Genomic DNA, 19,832 nt, shown 5'->3' on the forward strand with positions numbered 1-19,832 from the left:
CATGCAATCTAACCTACAAAAAGGTTTCAACGCACACCAGTCGACTGACCATCAGCAAAAAGTCTACAAACAATAAATGCTAAAGGGGCTTTAGAGAACTGTGTACCCTCTACCTGCTGGTGAGACGTAAAGTCGTAAGAGCCAACAATGAGAACAGAAAGGAGCTGCATTAAAAAGTAAAAATTGAGGTACCATTTAATCCAGCAGGCACGCCACTGGGCCTCTCACCTGAGAAGACCAGAATCGAGAAGACATAGGCTGCAAAAGCTGCACTGCAGCCTTATTCACAATAGCCAAGACAGTGAAGCAACCAAAATGTTCTTCAACAGGTGAATGGATAAAGAAGAAGTGGTCCATGTACACAATGGAATATTAGCCATGGAAAACAATGAAACACTGCTCTTTGAGGCACCACAGGTGAACCTGGGCATAATCACCAAACATGATGTAAGTCGGAAAGCAAAAGACCTATATCCTATGATATCACTTACAGGGGTTAGCTAAAAACTGACACAAATGAACATATTTCCACAGAGAAAGACGCTCACAGAATTAGAAAACAAACTATGCTCATGTAAAACGAAAGGTGGGGGGAATGGATAAATTAAGATTAGTGTTACTATACGTATACAAATACATATTATATACATTTATCAAAAAGACCGACCATATAGCAAGGGAGGTCTACAGAACACTCTGTAGTATTTTACATGGGAAGAGGATCTGTACAAGAATAGACATATACAATGTACAAATGAACCAGATTCTGTACACCTAGGACAAACAATAGTCTAATCTTTACCCCGATTAAAAAAAGTAAAAAAAAAAACCAAGAAGAAGTAAGGAGACCTAAACTTATGGGGGTTTCTCCTGGCACATTCCATTCTAATTTAAAACCTAGGAACACGACTTCCTGGAAGGCTCTGCTGCCTTAGTACCCAGATTTGGGAACGGAGAAATGAGGCCTCCTTGTGGCCATTTCCCACAACAGCAGCTTAAACACATTGCTAAAGGTCACTAAATATTCACCAAACTTGCATTTATTTAAATGACTCCTGCCCTCCAAAAATTCCTGGGGTCGAAAATCGACCAAAGTTTCAAAAGAGGGCAACCTTTCAAGATGACAATTTCAAGAGGTATATTGTACTCACATTTTTTTTAACAGAAAACAAAAAGGCGAGGAAAAATGATGAATTTTAGGAATTTTTAAAGACATGCAAACCCAAATTACAAAAACCGATCAGCTCACAGCAGTCAGAATGGCCATTAGCAAAAATGCTGCAAACAATAAATGCTGAAGTGATTGTGGAGAGATGCTTGCCCTCTCTTCTATGGGGGACGTGGTAAGAGCCACTAATGAAAACACAATGGAGGTGCTTTGAACATTGAGCTACAGGTCAATCATTCACACCCAGTGCTGGGCGTAACCCCTGAGAAATGAGAATCAAAAAGTCACAGGCTGGCAATCCTGCACTCCAGCAATATTTACCATAGCCAACACTTGGAAGCAACGAAAATATCCATCAATACAGGAATGCACCAAGAAGAAGTGGTCTATGTACACAATGGAATATTACTCCAATAAAAACTATAAATTAAATTTAAAAAACAAACAAAAGTAAGGAGACATCCGCTTTTGTGGGTTTATCCGGGCACATTCCACTCTAATTTATAACCGAGGAACACCACTGGCCGTGAGGGCTGTTTCCCTAGTTACCAGAGTGGGGGACGTAGAGAGGCTGCCGTCCTCTGGCCGTTACCTGCAAAAGCAGCTTTGAAACCTATGCTAATGCTCACTTCATATGAACAAGTACGGCAGGGCTGTAAATGAAACCTGCCCTCAAAATGTTTAGAGGGAGGTAAATGGCCAAAGCATTTCAAAATGTGACACATACTTTAAGAAAACACTTTGAAGAACTAAGCTGTAATCACACATTGAAAAATAAAAGCACGTGCCTTAAAGCTCAATTTCAACGGATTATGAGACACATGCAAATTCAACCACAAAGAGGTATTATCTCAAACCAGTCAGAATAACCATCAGCAAGAAAACTATAAACAATAAATGCTGAAGGTGTTGTGGAGAAATGCATACGCTCAACTTTAAGAGGGACGTAACTTGGAAAGAGCCACTAATGAGAACTGAATGGAGGTGTCTTTAAAAGGGAAATATTGAGCTACCATATGATCCAGCAGGCCCCTTCCTGGACCTATACCCTCTGAAGACAGAACTGGAAAGACACAGGCAGGCAAAACTGCACTGCACAGTATTACAATAGCCAAGATATGGAAGTAACCAAAAAGTCCACCAACAGATGGGGGGACAAAGAAGAACTGCTACATGTAGAGATGGAATATTAGCTAGCGAAAAAATGAAACAAGGCCATTTGCAGCACCATAGATGAGTCTAGAAATAATCACGCAACTTGTAGTAAGTGAGAAAGCGAAAGACACATATCCTATCCTATCACTTGTAGGTGTTACCAAAAAATTGATACCAATGAAGATATTTCCACAGAGAAAGGCAATCACAGATTCATTAAACAAACTTATGGTTCACCAAATGGAAAGGTGTGTGAGGATTGGATACATTACGGTATTGGGGTTAACAGAGATATACAAACACATGTGAAATACAGAATCACCAAAGACCTACAGAATACCAAGAGAAGACTACTCAACATTGTGTCATAGCCTACATGGGAAAAGGATACGAAGAAGAATAGATATATGTATATGTGTGAAAGAACCACATCTTGCACACCTAGAGCAAACAAAATATTGTAATCAAATTTGCTGTGATAAAAAATAAAAATTTACTTAAAAATACGAACAAGAAGTAATGAGAAGGGGGTGCTCGGGCTCCGGCCCGCAGTTCGAGCGGCGAGAGTGCTCAGAGACGCGACGCGGGCCAGAGGGGAGTGAGCGGGCGCCTCAGTGTCCCTCCCCTTCCCACCCCTCGCCTCGCCGCCTTCTCCCCCCTCAGCCGGACCGGAATTATGTGATCCCGGAAGTTCCGGCGCCAATGCTGTGTGGGATAAACAGTAATGGCGGAGGCTGCAGCTCCGGGAACAACAGCCACAACATCAGGAGCAGGAGCGGCAGGGGTGGCGGTGGCAGCGGCCTCCCACACCCCTATCCCCACAGTCACCTCCCCGTCCCTGGGGGCACGGGATGTGACAGCGACGGCAGCGGCGGCGGCGGGACCAAACAGGTCACCTGCAGGTATTTCATGCATGGGGTTTGTAAGGAAGGAGATAACTGTCGATACTCATGTGACCTCTCTGACAGTCCATATGGTGTAGTGTACAAGTATTTTCAGCGAGGGTACGGAGACCGCTGCAAATATGAACACAGCAAGCCATTGCAACTGCTACAGATCTAACTGCAAAGTCACCCCTTGCTGCTTCCTCAAGTCTCTCATCAGTAGTTGGACAGATTGGTGAAATGCATATGGGCGAAGCTGAGTCAAGAAATTCAAACTTTTCAACTGTAGGAGCGCGTTCAGAAGACTGGGTGAACGCCATTGAGTTTGTTCCTGGGCAGCCCTACTGTGGCCGTACTGCCCCTTCCTCCACTGAAGCACCCCTGCAGGGCTCAGTGACCAAGGAAGAATCAGAGAAGGAGCAAATTGCAGTGGAAACAAAGAAGCAGATCTGCCCCTATGCTGCAGTGGGAGAGTGCTGATATGGGGAGAACTGTGTGTATCTCCATGGAGACGCGTGTGATATGTGTGGGCTACAGGTCTTCCATCCAGTGGATGCTGCCCAAAGATCACAACATATAAAATCTTGCATCGAGGCCCATGAGAAGGACATGGAGCTCTCGTTTGCTGTGCAGCACAGCAAGGACATGGTGTGTGGGATCTGCATGGAGGTGGTCTATGAGAAAGCCAACCCCCGCGAGCGCCGCTTCGGAATCCTCTCCAACTGCAACCACACCTACTGTCTCAAGTGTATTCGCAAGTGGAGGAGTGCTAAGCAATTTGAGAGCAAGATCATAAAGTACTGCCCAGAATGCCGGATCACATCTAACATTGTCATTCCAAGTGAGGACTGGGTGGAGGAGAAAGAAAAGAAGCAGAAACTCATTCAGAAATACAAGGAGGCAATGAGCAACAAGGCGTGCAGGTATTTTGAAGAAGGACGTGGGAGCTGCCCATTTGGAGGGAACTGCGTTTACAAGCATGCGTACCCTGATGCCGTAGAGAGGAGCCACAGAGACAGAAAGTGGGAACATCAAGCACATAGCGGGCCCAACGAAGGAACCACTTCTGGGAGCTCATTGAGGAAAGAGAGAACGGCAACCCCTTTGACAACGACGAAGAAGAGGTTGTCACCTTTGAGCTGGGCGAGATGTTGCTTGTGCTTTTGGCTGCAGGTGGGGACGACGACCTGACAGACTCTGAAGACGAGTGGGACTTGTTTCACGATGAGCTGGAAGATTTTTATGACTTGGATCTATAGCAGCTTTGCTGGGCGTGTGAACTGGTCTGCTGAGCCTCAGACGGCAGCCCTCCCCGCTGGTGGCAGCAGTGCCCGTGGTTCTCTTCTAGGCAGGCCTCTCAAGTCCAGGTGCTGTCGTAATAATTTTTACCCAGGGCCTGTCTTCTCAATCCCTCACCTTTCCCCAAGGAGTATGTTGTTTTCTCTGTTTAAAAAAGTTCCACAATGAATCTTAAAGTTAGTTTTCTTGTAACATGAATTTAACGGTCAGACAGAGTGTAGGTTTGCTGCGTCATCTGTTTTCAGCCAGATTCACACAGTTCAAGGGTAGCATTTCCGGATTTCCAGTACTCATTTTTGAGGACCCCAGGTTCAAAAGTAACAGCATTGGCCCTGCTTTTGGGTCCAAGAATTGGGGTGATAGGTGAAGGATCTGAACTGTGGCATGTAGCCTTCTGCTATAGACTTAGGCGGATGCTTGAGGTTTCTGGTGAATTCTGCACATCTGTGTTTTTATATCTGTTCCCTGCCCTGGAATCCCCACCCTGTGCACTCGTTCTGTGGTTTTCGTCTCTTGTTTAATTGCACACAAGTACTACTGCTGGGTAACCAGAACCAGGTGCGACTGTGTTGAGATTTTTACTGTGTTTAGCCTGATAGGAAAATTGTGAAAGAACACATATAAAGATATAGCGGAATAAAATAAATGCAGAGTTGGAAGTTGACTCCCAAGGGCTGATAGACTTGGTACGTGTGAGTGTGCAACAAGCTTCTCATCCCTGCATAGATGCAGTGTCTGTAGCCTTAGTGGAAAAACTCAAGTTTACTGGTTTCAGCCTCGTGTGGCAAATAGATCTTAAAGAACAAAGCAGTATATTGGTAGCTGTTAATAGAGCAGGGCTAGCTCTGTCTATATAAATAGGGAAATGGGCTTAGCCATAGAGGTTCAACTATCTGGTTATCTCATGTATTAACACACATTGGGTCTCAGTTACACAGTTGTATTTAATGTTTTATGATCTCCTAGACTTTCTAGTCCAGGCACTTTTTGACAAGCCTTTGTCCTCATTTGAGGGGTTTTGTTGTCGGGTTGTTGGGTCCGTTTGTGTGGGTATTTGCCTCATGCCATCCCTGAGCTTTGCAGCTAGACAGGTGTGATTCAAAACTATGTTCTAAGGTGTTTCCTGTAGTGGAGTAATTGGTTTGCAGTAGTAAGTCATGTTTTTCCACTAAAAGGGGACGGAGGGGTGGTAATCCACGAGATAAGCTAAAGTTAAATTGTTAGAAGAATTCCTTGATCAGAAAATATAAATTTGCGTTTTGTTGCTCTATTTCCTGAAAGTAACTTGGAGATAAACCTGATTTGTCCATCTACTGCTTTGATCCCTTGGATACCACTCATACTTTCACGTTAAGCAAAAACAAGTAATTCTTGCAGGGGTCTCTGTCTTTTTCAGCAGCCCTTTTGTAAGACGCACTTTTCCCAAATAAAACAATTTTAAACCTCCCTCCCCCCCAAAAAAAGAAGTAATGAGACATAAACTTAAAGGGCTTTTTCCTGGCACATTCCATTCTAGTTTACAACCTAGAACACCACTTCAATTAAGGCTCTGTTGCATTAGTAACCAGATTTGAAAAGGAGAAATGCTGCCGCCTTGTGGCCGTTTCCCACAAGAGCGACTTTACACCCACAGCTAATGGTCATTAACATTCAGAAGGACTCGGGGCCATAAAGGACACCTGCCCTCAAAAATTGTGCTGAGGTAAGGAATGGACAAAACAATTCAAAACAGGCCAATTTTTCAAGAAGATAGTATGAAGAGTGAAGTTTTACTCACTCTCTTTAAAAAAAACAGGAAAATGGATAAAAGCTCAACCTCAGGAAGTATTAGACTCATGCAATCTAACCTACAAAAAGGTTTCAACGCACACCAGTCGACCGACCATCAGCAAAAAGTCTACAAACAATAAATGCTAAAGGGGCTTTAGAGAACTGTGTACCCTCTACCTGCTGGTGAGACGTAAAGTCGTAAGAGCCAACAATGAGAACAGAAAGGAGCTGCATTAAAAAGTAAAAATTGAGGTACCATTTAATCCAGCAGGCACGCCACTGGGCCTCTCACCTGAGAAGACCAGAATCGAGAAGACATAGGCTGCAAAAGCTGCACTGCAGCCTTATTCACAATAGCCAAGACAGTGAAGCAACCAAAATGTTCTTCAACAGGTGAATGGATAAAGAAGAAGTGGTCCATGTACACAATGGAATATTAGCCATGGAAAACAATGAAACACTGCTCTTTGAGGCACCACAGGTGAACCTGGGCATAATCACCAAACATGATGTAAGTCGGAAAGCAAAAGACCTATATCCTATGATATCACTTACAGGGGTTAGCTAAAAACTGACACAAATGAACATATTTCCACAGAGAAAGACGCTCACAGAATTAGAAAACAAACTATGCTCATGTAAAACGAAAGGTGGGGGGAATGGATAAATTAAGATGAGTGTTACTATACGTATACAAATACATATTATATACATTTATCAAAAAGACCGACCATATAGCAAGGGAGGTCTACAGAACACTCTGTAGTATTTTACATGGGAAGAGGATCTGTACAAGAATAGACATATACAATGTACAAATGAACCAGATTCTGTACACCTAGGACAAACAATAGTCTAATCTTTACCCCGATTAAAAAAAGTAAAAAAAAAAACCAAGAAGAAGTAAGGAGACCTAAACTTATGGGGGTTTCTCCTGGCACATTCCATTCTAATTTAAAACCTAGGAACACGACTTCCTGGAAGGCTCTGCTGCCTTAGTACCCAGATTTGGGAACGGAGAAATGAGGCCTCCTTGTGGCCATTTCCCACAACAGCAGCTTAAACACATTGCTAAAGGTCACTAAATATTCACCAAACTTGCATTTATTTAAATGACTCCTGCCCTCCAAAAATTCCTGGGGTCGAAAATCGACCAAAGTTTCAAAAGAGGGCAACCTTTCAAGATGACAATTTCAAGAGGTATATTGTACTCACATTTTTTTTAACAGAAAACAAAAAGGCGAGGAAAAATGATGAATTTTAGGAATTTTTAAAGACATGCAAACCCAAATTACAAAAACCGATCAGCTCACAGCAGTCAGAATGGCCATTAGCAAAAATGCTGCAAACAATAAATGCTGAAGTGATTGTGGAGAGATGCTTGCCCTCTCTTCTATGGGGGACGTGGTAAGAGCCACTAATGAAAACACAATGGAGGTGCTTTGAACATTGAGCTACAGGTCAATCATTCACACCCAGTGCTGGGCGTAACCCCTGAGAAATGAGAATCAAAAAGTCACAGGCTGGCAATCCTGCACTCCAGCAATATTTACCATAGCCAACACTTGGAAGCAACGAAAATATCCATCAATACAGGAATGCACCAAGAAGAAGTGGTCTAGGTACACAATGGAATATTACTCCAATAAAAACTATAAATTAAATTTAAAAAACAAACAAAAGTAAGGAGACATCCGCTTTTGTGGGTTTATCCGGGCACATTCCACTCTAATTTATAACCGAGGAACACCACTGGCCGGGAGGGCTGTTTCCCTAGTTACCAGAGTGGGGGACGTAGAGAGGCTGCCGTCCTCTGGCCGTTACCTGCAAAAGCAGCTTTGAAACCTGTGCTAATGCTCACTTCATATGAACAAGTACGGCAGGGCTGTAAATGAAACCTGCCCTCAAAATGTTTAGAGGGAGGTAAATGGCCAAAGCATTTCAAAATGTGACACATACTTTAAGAAAACACTTTGAAGAACTAAGCTGTAATCACAGATTGAAAAATAAAAGCACGTGCCTTAAAGCTCAATTTCAACGGATTATGAGACACATGCAAATTCAACCACAAAGAGGTATTATCTCAAACCAGTCAGAATAACCATCAGCAAGAAAACTATAAACAATAAATGCTGAAGGTGTTGTGGAGAAATGCATACGCTCAACTTTAAGAGGGACGTAACTTGGAAAGAGCCACTAATGAGAACTGAATGGAGGTGTCTTTAAAAGGGAAATATTGAGCTACCATATGATCCAGCAGGCCCCTTCCTGGACCTATACCCTCTGAAGACAGAACTGGAAAGACACAGGCAGGCAAAACTGCACTGCACAGTATTACAATAGCCAAGATATGGAAGTAACCAAAAAGTCCACCAACAGATGGGGGGACAAAGAAGAACTGCTACATGTAGAGATGGAATATTAGCTAGCGAAAAAATGAAACAAGGCCATTTGCAGCACCATAGATGAGTCTAGAAATAATCACGCAACTTGTAGTAAGTGAGAAAGCGAAAGACACATATCCTATCCTATCACTTGTAGGTGTTACCAAAAAATTGATACCAATGAAGATATTTCCACAGAGAAAGGCAATCACAGATTCATTAAACAAACTTATGGTTCACCAAATGGAAAGGTGTGTGAGGATTGGATACATTACGGTATTGGGGTTAACAGAGATATACAAACACATGTGAAATACAGAATCACCAAAGACCTACAGAATACCAAGAGAAGACTACTCAACATTGTGTCATAGCCTACATGGGAAAAGGATACGAAGAAGAATAGATATATGTATATGTGTGAAAGAACCACATCTTGCACACCTAGAGCAAACAAAATATTGTAATCAAATTTGCTGTGATAAAAAATAAAAATTTACTTAAAAATACGAACAAGAAGTAATGAGAAGGGGGTGCTCGGGCTCCGGCCCGCAGTTCGAGCGGCGAGAGTGCTCAGAGACGCGACGCGGGCCAGAGGGGAGTGAGCGGGCGCCTCAGTGTCCCTCCCCTTCCCACCCCTCGCCTCGCCGCCTTCTCCCCCCTCAGCCGGACCGGAATTATGTGATCCCGGAAGTTCCGGCGCCAATGCTGTGTGGGATAAACAGTAATGGCGGAGGCTGCAGCTCCGGGAACAACAGCCACAACATCAGGAGCAGGAGCGGCAGGGGCGGCGGTGGCAGCGGCCTCCCACACCCCTATCCCCACAGTCACCTCCCCGTCCCTGGGGGCACGGGATGTGACAGCGACGGCAGCGGCGGCGGCGGGACCAAACAGGTCACCTGCAGGTATTTCATGCATGGGGTTTGTAAGGAAGGAGATAACTGTCGATACTCATGTGACCTCTCTGACAGTCCATATGGTGTAGTGTACAAGTATTTTCAGCGAGGGTACGGAGACCGCTGCAAATATGAACACAGCAAGCCATTGCAACTGCTACAGATCTAACTGCAAAGTCACCCCTTGCTGCTTCCTCAAGTCTCTCATCAGTAGTTGGACAGATTGGTGAAATGCATATGGGCGAAGCTGAGTCAAGAAATTCAAACTTTTCAACTGTAGGAGCGCGTTCAGAAGACTGGGTGAACGCCATTGAGTTTGTTCCTGGGCAGCCCTACTGTGGCCGTACTGCCCCTTCCTCCACTGAAGCACCCCTGCAGGGCTCAGTGACCAAGGAAGAATCAGAGAAGGAGCAAATTGCAGTGGAAACAAAGAAGCAGATCTGCCCCTATGCTGCAGTGGGAGAGTGCCGATATGGGGAGAACTGTGTGTATCTCCATGGAGACGCGTGTGATATGTGTGGGCTGCAGGTCTTCCATCCAGTGGATGCTGCCCAAAGATCACAACATATAAAATCTTGCATCGAGGCCCATGAGAAGGACATGGAGCTCTCGTTTGCTGTGCAGCACAGCAAGGACATGGTGTGTGGGATCTGCATGGAGGTGGTCTATGAGAAAGCCAACCCCCGCGAGCGCCGCTTCGGAATCCTCTCCAACTGCAACCACACCTACTGTCTCAAGTGTATTCGCAAGTGGAGGAGTGCTAAGCAATTTGAGAGCAAGACCATAAAGTACTGCCCAGAATGCCGGATCACATCTAACATTGTCATTCCAAGTGAGGACTGGGTGGAGGAGAAAGAAAAGAAGCAGAAACTCATTCAGAAATACAAGGAGGCAATGAGCAACAAGGCGTGCAGGTATTTTGAAGAAGGACGTGGGAGCTGCCCATTTGGAGGGAACTGCGTTTACAAGCATGCGTACCCTGATGCCGTAGAGAGGAGCCACAGAGACAGAAAGTGGGAACATCAAGCACATAGCGGGCCCAACGAAGGAACCACTTCTGGGAGCTCATTGAGGAAAGAGAGAACGGCAACCCCTTTGACAACGACGAAGAAGAGGTTGTCACCTTTGAGCTGGGCGAGATGTTGCTTGTGCTTTTGGCTGCAGGTGGGGACGACGACCTGACAGACTCTGAAGACGAGTGGGACTTGTTTCACGATGAGCTGGAAGATTTTTATGACTTGGATCTATAGCAGCTTTGCTGGGCGTGTGAACTGGTCTGCTGAGCCTCAGACGGCAGCCCTCCCCGCTGGTGGCAGCAGTGCCCGTGGTTCTCTTCTAGGCAGGCCTCTCAAGTCCAGGTGCTGTCGTAATAATTTTTACCCAGGGCCTGTCTTCTCAATCCCTCACCTTTCCCCAAGGAGTATGTTGTTTTCTCTGTTTAAAAAAGTTCCACAATGAATCTTAAAGTTAGTTTTCTTGTAACATGAATTTAACGGTCAGACAGAGTGTAGGTTTGCTGCGTCATCTGTTTTCAGCCAGATTCACACAGTTCAAGGGTAGCATTTCCGGATTTCCAGTACTCATTTTTGAGGACCCCAGGTTCAAAAGTAACAGCATTGGCCCTGCTTTTGGGTCCAAGAATTGGGGTGATAGGTGAAGGATCTGAACTGTGGCATGTAGCCTTCTGCTATAGACTTAGGCGGATGCTTGAGGTTTCTGGTGAATTCTGCACATCTGTGTTTTTATATCTGTTCCCTGCCCTGGAATCCCCACCCTGTGCACTCGTTCTGTGGTTTTCGTCTCTTGTTTAATTGCACACAAGTACTACTGCTGGGTAACCAGAACCAGGTGCGACTGTGTTGAGATTTTTACTGTGTTTAGCCTGATAGGAAAATTGTGAAAGAACACATATAAAGATATAGCGGAATAAAATAAATGCAGAGTTGGAAGTTGACTCCCAAGGGCTGATAGACTTGGTACGTGTGAGTGTGCAACAAGCTTCTCATCCCTGCATAGATGCAGTGTCTGTAGCCTTAGTGGAAAAACTCAAGTTTACTGGTTTCAGCCTCGTGTGGCAAATAGATCTTAAAGAACAAAGCAGTATATTGGTAGCTGTTAATAGAGCAGGGCTAGCTCTGTCTATATAAATAGGGAAATGGGCTTAGCCATAGAGGTTCAACTATCTGGTTATCTCATGTATTAACACACATTGGGTCTCAGTTACACAGTTGTATTTAATGTTTTATGATCTCCTAGACTTTCTAGTCCAGGCACTTTTTGACAAGCCTTTGTCCTCATTTGAGGGGTTTTGTTGTCGGGTTGTTGGGTCCGTTTGTGTGGGTATTTGCCTCATGCCATCCCTGAGCTTTGCAGCTAGACAGGTGTGATTCAAAACTATGTTCTAAGGTGTTTCCTGTAGTGGAGTAATTGGTTTGCAGTAGTAAGTCATGTTTTTCCACTAAAAGGGGACGGAGGGGTGGTAATCCACGAGATAAGCTAAAGTTAAATTGTTAGAAGAATTCCTTGATCAGAAAATATAAATTTGCGTTTTGTTGCTCTATTTCCTGAAAGTAACTTGGAGATAAACCTGATTTGTCCATCTACTGCTTTGATCCCTTGGATACCACTCATACTTTCACGTTAAGCAAAAACAAGTAATTCTTGCAGGGGTCTCTGTCTTTTTCAGCAGCCCTTTTGTAAGACGCACTTTTCCCAAATAAAACAAGTTTAAACCTCCCTCCCCCCCAAAAAAAGAAGTAATGAGACATAAACTTAAAGGGCTTTTTCCTGGCACATTCCATTCTAGTTTACAACCTAGAACACCACTTCAATTAAGGCTCTGTTGCATTAGTAACCAGATTTGAAAAGGAGAAATGCTGCCGCCTTGTGGCCGTTTCCCACAAGAGCGACTTTACACCCACAGCTAATGGTCATTAACATTCAGAAGGACTCGGGGCCATAAAGGACACCTGCCCTCAAAAATTGTGCTGAGGTAAGGAATGGACAAAACAATTCAAAACAGGCCAATTTTTCAAGAAGATAGTATGAAGAGTGAAGTTTTACTCACTCTCTTTAAAAAAAACAGGAAAATGGATAAAAGCTCAACCTCAGGAAGTATTAGACTCATGCAATCTAACCTACAAAAAGGTTTCAACGCACACCAGTCGACCGACCATCAGCAAAAAGTCTACAAACAATAAATGCTAAAGGGGCTTTAGAGAACTGTGTACCCTCTACCTGCTGGTGAGACGTAAAGTCGTAAGAGCCAACAATGAGAACAGAAAGGAGCTGCATTAAAAAGTAAAAATTGAGGTACCATTTAATCCAGCAGGCACGCCACTGGGCCTCTCACCTGAGAAGACCAGAATCGAGAAGACATAGGCTGCAAAAGCTGCACTGCAGCCTTATTCACAATAGCCAAGACAGTGAAGCAACCAAAATGTTCTTCAACAGGTGAATGGATAAAGAAGAAGTGGTCCATGTACACAATGGAATATTAGCCATGGAAAACAATGAAACACTGCTCTTTGAGGCACCACAGGTGAACCTGGGCATAATCACCAAACATGATGTAAGTCGGAAAGCAAAAGACCTATATCCTATGATATCACTTACAGGGGTTAGCTAAAAACTGACACAAATGAACATATTTCCACAGAGAAAGACGCTCACAGAATTAGAAAACAAACTATGCTCATGTAAAACGAAAGGTGGGGGGAATGGATAAATTAAGATGAGTGTTACTATACGTATACAAATACATATTATATACATTTATCAAAAAGACCGACCATATAGCAAGGGAGGTCTACAGAACACTCTGTAGTATTTTACGTGGGAAGAGGATCTGTACAAGAATAGACATATACAATGTACAAATGAACCAGATTCTGTACACCTAGGACAAACAATAGTCTAATCTTTACCCCGATTAAAAAAAGTAAAAAAAAAAACCAAGAAGAAGTAAGGAGACCTAAACTTATGGGGGTTTCTCCTGGCACATTCCATTCTAATTTAAAACCTAGGAACACGACTTCCTGGAAGGCTCTGCTGCCTTAGTACCCAGATTTGGGAACGGAGAAATGAGGCCTCCTTGTGGCCATTTCCCACAACAGCAGCTTAAACACATTGCTAAAGGTCACTAAATATTCACCAAACTTGCATTTATTTAAATGACTCCTGCCCTCCAAAAATTCCTGGGGTCGAAAATCGACCAAAGTTTCAAAAGAGGGCAACCTTTCAAGATGACAATTTCAAGAGGTATATTGTACTCACATTTTTTTTAACAGAAAACAAAAAGGCGAGGAAAAATGATGAATTTTAGGAATTTTTAAAGACATGCAAACCCAAATTACAAAAACCGATCAGCTCACAGCAGTCAGAATGGCCATTAGCAAAAATGCTGCAAACAATAAATGCTGAAGTGATTGTGGAGAGATGCTTGCCCTCTCTTCTATGGGGGACGTGGTAAGAGCCACTAATGAAAACACAATGGAGGTGCTTTGAACATTGAGCTACAGGTCAATCATTCACACCCAGTGCTGGGCGTAACCCCTGAGAAATGAGAATCAAAAAGTCACAGGCTGGCAATCCTGCACTCCAGCAATATTTACCATAGCCAACACTTGGAAGCAACGAAAATATCCATCAATACAGGAATGCACCAAGAAGAAGTGGTCTAGGTACACAATGGAATATTACTCCAATAAAAACTATAAATTAAATTTAAAAAACAAACAAAAGTAAGGAGACATCCGCTTTTGTGGGTTTATCCGGGCACATTCCACTCTAATTTATAACCGAGGAACACCACTGGCCGGGAGGGCTGTTTCCCTAGTTACCAGAGTGGGGGACGTAGAGAGGCTGCCGTCCTCTGGCCGTTACCTGCAAAAGCAGCTTTGAAACCTGTGCTAATGCTCACTTCATATGAACAAGTACGGCAGGGCTGTAAATGAAACCTGCCCTCAAAATGTTTAGAGGGAGGTAAATGGCCAAAGCATTTCAAAATGTGACACATACTTTAAGAAAACACTTTGAAGAACTAAGCTGTAATCACAGATTGAAAAATAAAAGCACGTGCCTTAAAGCTCAATTTCAACGGATTATGAGACACATGCAAATTCAACCACAAAGAGGTATTATCTCAAACCAGTCAGAATAACCATCAGCAAGAAAACTATAAACAATAAATGCTGAAGGTGTTGTGGAGAAATGCATACGCTCAACTTTAAGAGGGACGTAACTTGGAAAGAGCCACTAATGAAAACTGAATGGAGGTGCCTTTAAAAGGGAAATATTGAGCTACCATATGATCCAGCAGGCCCCTTCCTGGACCTATACCCTCTGAAGACAGAACTGGAAAGACACAGGCAGGCAAAACTGCACTGCACAGTATTACAATAGCCAAGATATGGAAGTAACCAAAAAGTCCACCAACAGATGGGGGGACAAAGAAGAACTGCTACATGTAGAGATGGAATATTAGCTAGCGAAAAAATGAAACAAGGCCATTTGCAGCACCATAGATGAGTCTAGAAGTAATCACGCAACTTGTAGTAAGTGAGAAAGCGAAAGACACATATCCTATCCTATCACTTGTAGGTGTTACCAAAAAATTGATACCAATGAAGATATTTCCACAGAGAAAGGCAATCACAGATTCATTAAACAAACTTATGGTTCACCAAATGGAAAGGTGTGTGAGGATTGGATACATTACGGTATTGGGGTTAACAGAGATATACAAACACATGTGAAATACAGAATCACCAAAGACCTACAGAATACCAAGAGAAGACTACTCAACATTGTGTCATAGCCTACATGGGAAAAGGATACGAAGAAGAATAGATATATGTATATGTGTGAAAGAACCACATCTTGCACACCTAGAGCAAACAAAATATTGTAATCAAATTTGCTGTGATAAAAAATAAAAATTTACTTAAAAATACGAACAAGAAGTAATGAGAAGGGGGTGCTCGGGCTCCGGCCCGCAGTTCGAGCGGCGAGAGTGCTCAGAGACGCGACGCGGGCCAGAGGGGAGTGAGCGGGCGCCTCAGTGTCCCTCCCCTTGCCACCCCTCGCCTCGCCGCCTTCTCCCCCCTCAGCCGGACCGGAATTATGTGATCCCGGAAGTTCCGGCGCCAATGCTGTGTGGGATAAACAGTAATGGCGGAGGCTGCAGCTCCGGGAACAACAGCCACAACATCAGGAGCAGGAGCGGCAGGGGCGGCGGTGGCAGCGGCCTCCCACACCCCTATCCCCACAGTCACCTCCCCGTCCCTGGGGGCACGGGATGTGACAGCGACGGCAGCGGCGGCGGCGGGACCAAACAGGTCACCTGCAGGTATTTCATGCATGGGGTTTGTAAGGAAGGAGATAACTGTCGATACTCATGTGACCTCTCTGACAGTCCATATGGTGTAGTGTACAAGTATTTTCAGCGAGGGTACGGAGACCGCTGCAAATATGAACACAGCAAGCCATTGCAACTGCTACAGATCTAACTGCAAAGTCACCCCTTGCTGCTTCCTCAAGTCTCTCATCAGTAGTTGGACAGATTGGTGAAATGCATATGGGCGAAGCTGAGTCAAGAAATTCAAACTTTTCAACTGTAGGAGCGCGTTCAGAAGACTGGGTGAACGCCATTGAGTTTGTTCCTGGGCAGCCCTACTGTGGCCGTACTGCCCCTTCCTCCACTGAAGCACCCCTGCAGGGCTCAGTGACCAAGGAAGAATCAGAGAAGGAGCAAATTGCAGTGGAAACAAAGAAGCAGATCTGCCCCTATGCTGCAGTGGGAGAGTGCTGATATGGGGAGAACTGTGTGTATCTCCATGGAGACGCGTGTGATATGTGTGGGCTACAGGTCTTCCATCCAGTGGATGCTGCCCAAAGATCACAACATATAAAATCTTGCATCGAGGCCCATGAGAAGGACATGGAGCTCTCGTTTGCTGTGCAGCACAGCAAGGACATGGTGTGTGGGATCTGCATGGAGGTGGTCTATGAGAAAGCCAACCCCCGCGAGCGCCGCTTCGGAATCCTCTCCAACTGCAACCACACCTACTGTCTCAAGTGTATTCGCAAGTGGAGGAGTGCTAAGCAATTTGAGAGCAAGATCATAAAGTACTGCCCAGAATGCCGGATCACATCTAACATTGTCATTCCAAGTGAGGACTGGGTGGAGGAGAAAGAAAAGAAGCAGAAACTCATTCAGAAATACAAGGAGGCAATGAGCAACAAGGCGTGCAGGTATTTTGAAGAAGGACGTGGGAGCTGCCCATTTGGAGGGAACTGCGTTTACAAGCATGCGTACCCTGATGCCGTAGAGAGGAGCCACAGAGACAGAAAGTGGGAACATCAAGCACATAGCGGGCCCAACGAAGGAACCACTTCTGGGAGCTCATTGAGGAAAGAGAGAACGGCAACCCCTTTGACAACGACGAAGAAGAGGTTGTCACCTTTGAGCTGGGCGAGATGTTGCTTGTGCTTTTGGCTGCAGGTGGGGACGACGACCTGACAGACTCTGAAGACGAGTGGGACTTGTTTCACGATGAGCTGGAAGATTTTTATGACTTGGATCTATAGCAGCTTTGCTGGGCGTGTGAACTGGTCTGCTGAGCCTCAGACGGCAGCCCTCCCCGCTGGTGGCAGCAGTGCCCGTGGTTCTCTTCTAGGCAGGCCTCTCAAGTCCAGGTGCTGTCGTAATAATTTTTACCCAGGGCCTGTCTTCTCAATCCCTCACCTTTCCCCAAGGAGTATGTTGTTTTCTCTGTTTAAAAAAGTTCCACAATGAATCTTAAAGTTAGTTTTCTTGTAACATGAATTTAACGGTCAGACAGAGTGTAGGTTTGCTGCGTCATCTGTTTTCAGCCAGATTCACACAGTTCAAGGGTAGCATTTCCGGATTTCCAGTACTCATTTTTGAGGACCCCAGGTTCAAAAGTAACAGCATTGGCCCTGCTTTTGGGTCCAAGAATTGGGGTGATAGGTGAAGGATCTGAACTGTGGCATGTAGCCTTCTGCTATAGACTTAGGCGGATGCTTGAGGTTTCTGGTGAATTCTGCACATCTGTGTTTTTATATCTGTTCCCTGCCCTGGAATCCCCACCCTGTGCACTCGTTCTGTGGTTTTCGTCTCTTGTTTAATTGCACACAAGTACTACTGCTGGGTAACCAGAACCAGGTGCGACTGTGTTGAGATTTTTACTGTGTTTAGCCTGATAGGAAAATTGTGAAAGAACACATATAAAGATATAGCGGAATAAAATAAATGCAGAGTTGGAAGTTGACTCCCAAGGGCTGATAGACTTGGTACGTGTGAGTGTGCAACAAGCTTCTCATCCCTGCATAGATGCAGTGTCTGTAGCCTTAGTGGAAAAACTCAAGTTTACTGGTTTCAGCCTCGTGTGGCAAATAGATCTTAAAGAACAAAGCAGTATATTGGTAGCTGTTAATAGAGCAGGGCTAGCTCTGTCTATATAAATAGGGAAATGGGCTTAGCCATAGAGGTTCAACTATCTGGTTATCTCATGTATTAACACACATTGGGTCTCAGTTACACAGTTGTATTTAATGTTTTATGATCTCCTAGACTTTCTAGTCCAGGCACTTTTTGACAAGCCTTTGTCCTCATTTGAGGGGTTTTGTTGTCGGGTTGTTGGGTCCGTTTGTGTGGGTATTTGCCTCATGCCATCCCTGAGCTTTGCAGCTAGACAGGTGTGATTCAAAACTATGTTCTAAGGTGTTTCCTGTAGTGGAGTAATTGGTTTGCAGTAGTAAGTCATGTTTTTCCACTAAAAGGGGACGGAGGGGTGGTAATCCACGAGATAAGCTAAAGTTAAATTGTTAGAAGAATTCCTTGATCAGAAAATATAAATTTGCGTTTTGTTGCTCTATTTCCTGAAAGTAACTTGGAGATAAACCTGATTTGTCCATCTACTGCTTTGATCCCTTGGATACCACTCATACTTTCACGTTAAGCAAAAACAAGTAATTCTTGCAGGGGTCTCTGTCTTTTTCAGCAGCCCTTTTGTAAGACGCACTTTTCCCAAATAAAACAATTTTAAACCTCCCTCCCCCCCAAAAAAAGAAGTAATGAGACATAAACTTAAAGGGCTTTTTCCTGGCACATTCCATTCTAGTTTACAACCTAGAACACCACTTCAATTAAGGCTCTGTTGCATTAGTAACCAGATTTGAAAAGGAGAAATGCTGCCGCCTTGTGGCCGTTTCCCACAAGAGCGACTTTACACCCACAGCTAATGGTCATTAACATTCAGAAGGACTCGGGGCCATAAAGGACACCTGCCCTCAAAAATTGTGCTGAGGTAAGGAATGGACAAAACAATTCAAAACAGGCCAATTTTTCAAGAAGATAGTATGAAGAGTGAAGTTTTACTCACTCTCTTTAAAAAAAACAGGAAAATGGATAAAAGCTGAACCTCAGGAAGTATTAGACTCATGCAATCTAACCTACAAAAAGGTTTCAACGCACACCAGTCGACCGACCATCAGCAAAAAGTCTACAAACAATAAATGCTAAAGGGGCTTTAGAGAACTGTGTACCCTCTACCTGCTGGTGAGACGTAAAGTCGTAAGAGCCAACAATGAGAACAGAAAGGAGCTGCATTAAAAAGTAAAAATTGAGGTACCATTTAATCCAGCAGGCACGCCACTGGGCCTCTCACCTGAGAAGACCAGAATCGAGAAGACATAGGCTGCAAAAGCTGCACTGCAGCCTTATTCACAATAGCCAAGACAGTGAAGCAACCAAAATGTTCTTCAACAGGTGAATGGATAAAGAAGAAGTGGTCCATGTACACAATGGAATATTAGCCATGGAAAACAATGAAACACTGCTCTTTGAGGCACCACAGGTGAACCTGGGCATAATCACCAAACATGATGTAAGTCGGAAAGCAAAAGACCTATATCCTATGATATCACTTACAGGGGTTAGCTAAAAACTGACACAAATGAACATATTTCCACAGAGAAAGACGCTCACAGAATTAGAAAACAAACTATGCTCATGTAAAACGAAAGGTGGGGGGAATGGATAAATTAAGATTAGTGTTACTATACGTATACAAATACATATTATATACATTTATCAAAAAGACCGACCATATAGCAAGGGAGGTCTACAGAACACTCTGTAGTATTTTACATGGGAAGAGGATCTGTACAAGAATAGATATATACAATGTACAAATGAACCAGATTCTCTACACCTAGGACAAACAATAGTCTAATCTTTACCCCGATTAAA

The 19,832-nt window shown here is 44.0% G+C and overlaps 3 pseudogenes across 3 annotated transcripts; all 3 read left to right on the top strand.

Annotated features, from left to right (window-relative positions):
• The first annotated feature begins 3,047 nt into the window (after positions 1 to 3,047).
• Positions 3,048 to 4,466, top strand: LOC309656593 (E3 ubiquitin-protein ligase makorin-1 pseudogene; annotated as a pseudogene). Its single transcript has one exon. The product of its transcript is annotated as an E3 ubiquitin-protein ligase makorin-1 pseudogene (transcript).
• A 4,921-nt stretch (positions 4,467 to 9,387) lies between these two features.
• LOC309656564 (E3 ubiquitin-protein ligase makorin-1 pseudogene) lies at positions 9,388 to 10,806 on the top strand (annotated as a pseudogene). Its single transcript has one exon. The product of its transcript is annotated as an E3 ubiquitin-protein ligase makorin-1 pseudogene (transcript).
• A 4,921-nt stretch (positions 10,807 to 15,727) lies between these two features.
• LOC309656586 (E3 ubiquitin-protein ligase makorin-1 pseudogene) lies at positions 15,728 to 17,146 on the top strand (annotated as a pseudogene). Its single transcript has one exon. The product of its transcript is annotated as an E3 ubiquitin-protein ligase makorin-1 pseudogene (transcript).
• The last annotated feature ends 2,686 nt before the right edge of the window (positions 17,147 to 19,832 follow it).

The sequence above is a fragment of the Balaenoptera physalus genome, assembly GCF_965194825.1.
Source record: "Balaenoptera physalus genome assembly, contig: SUPER_2_unloc_15, whole genome shotgun sequence".
Lineage (NCBI taxonomy): Eukaryota > Metazoa > Chordata > Mammalia > Artiodactyla > Balaenopteridae > Balaenoptera > Balaenoptera physalus.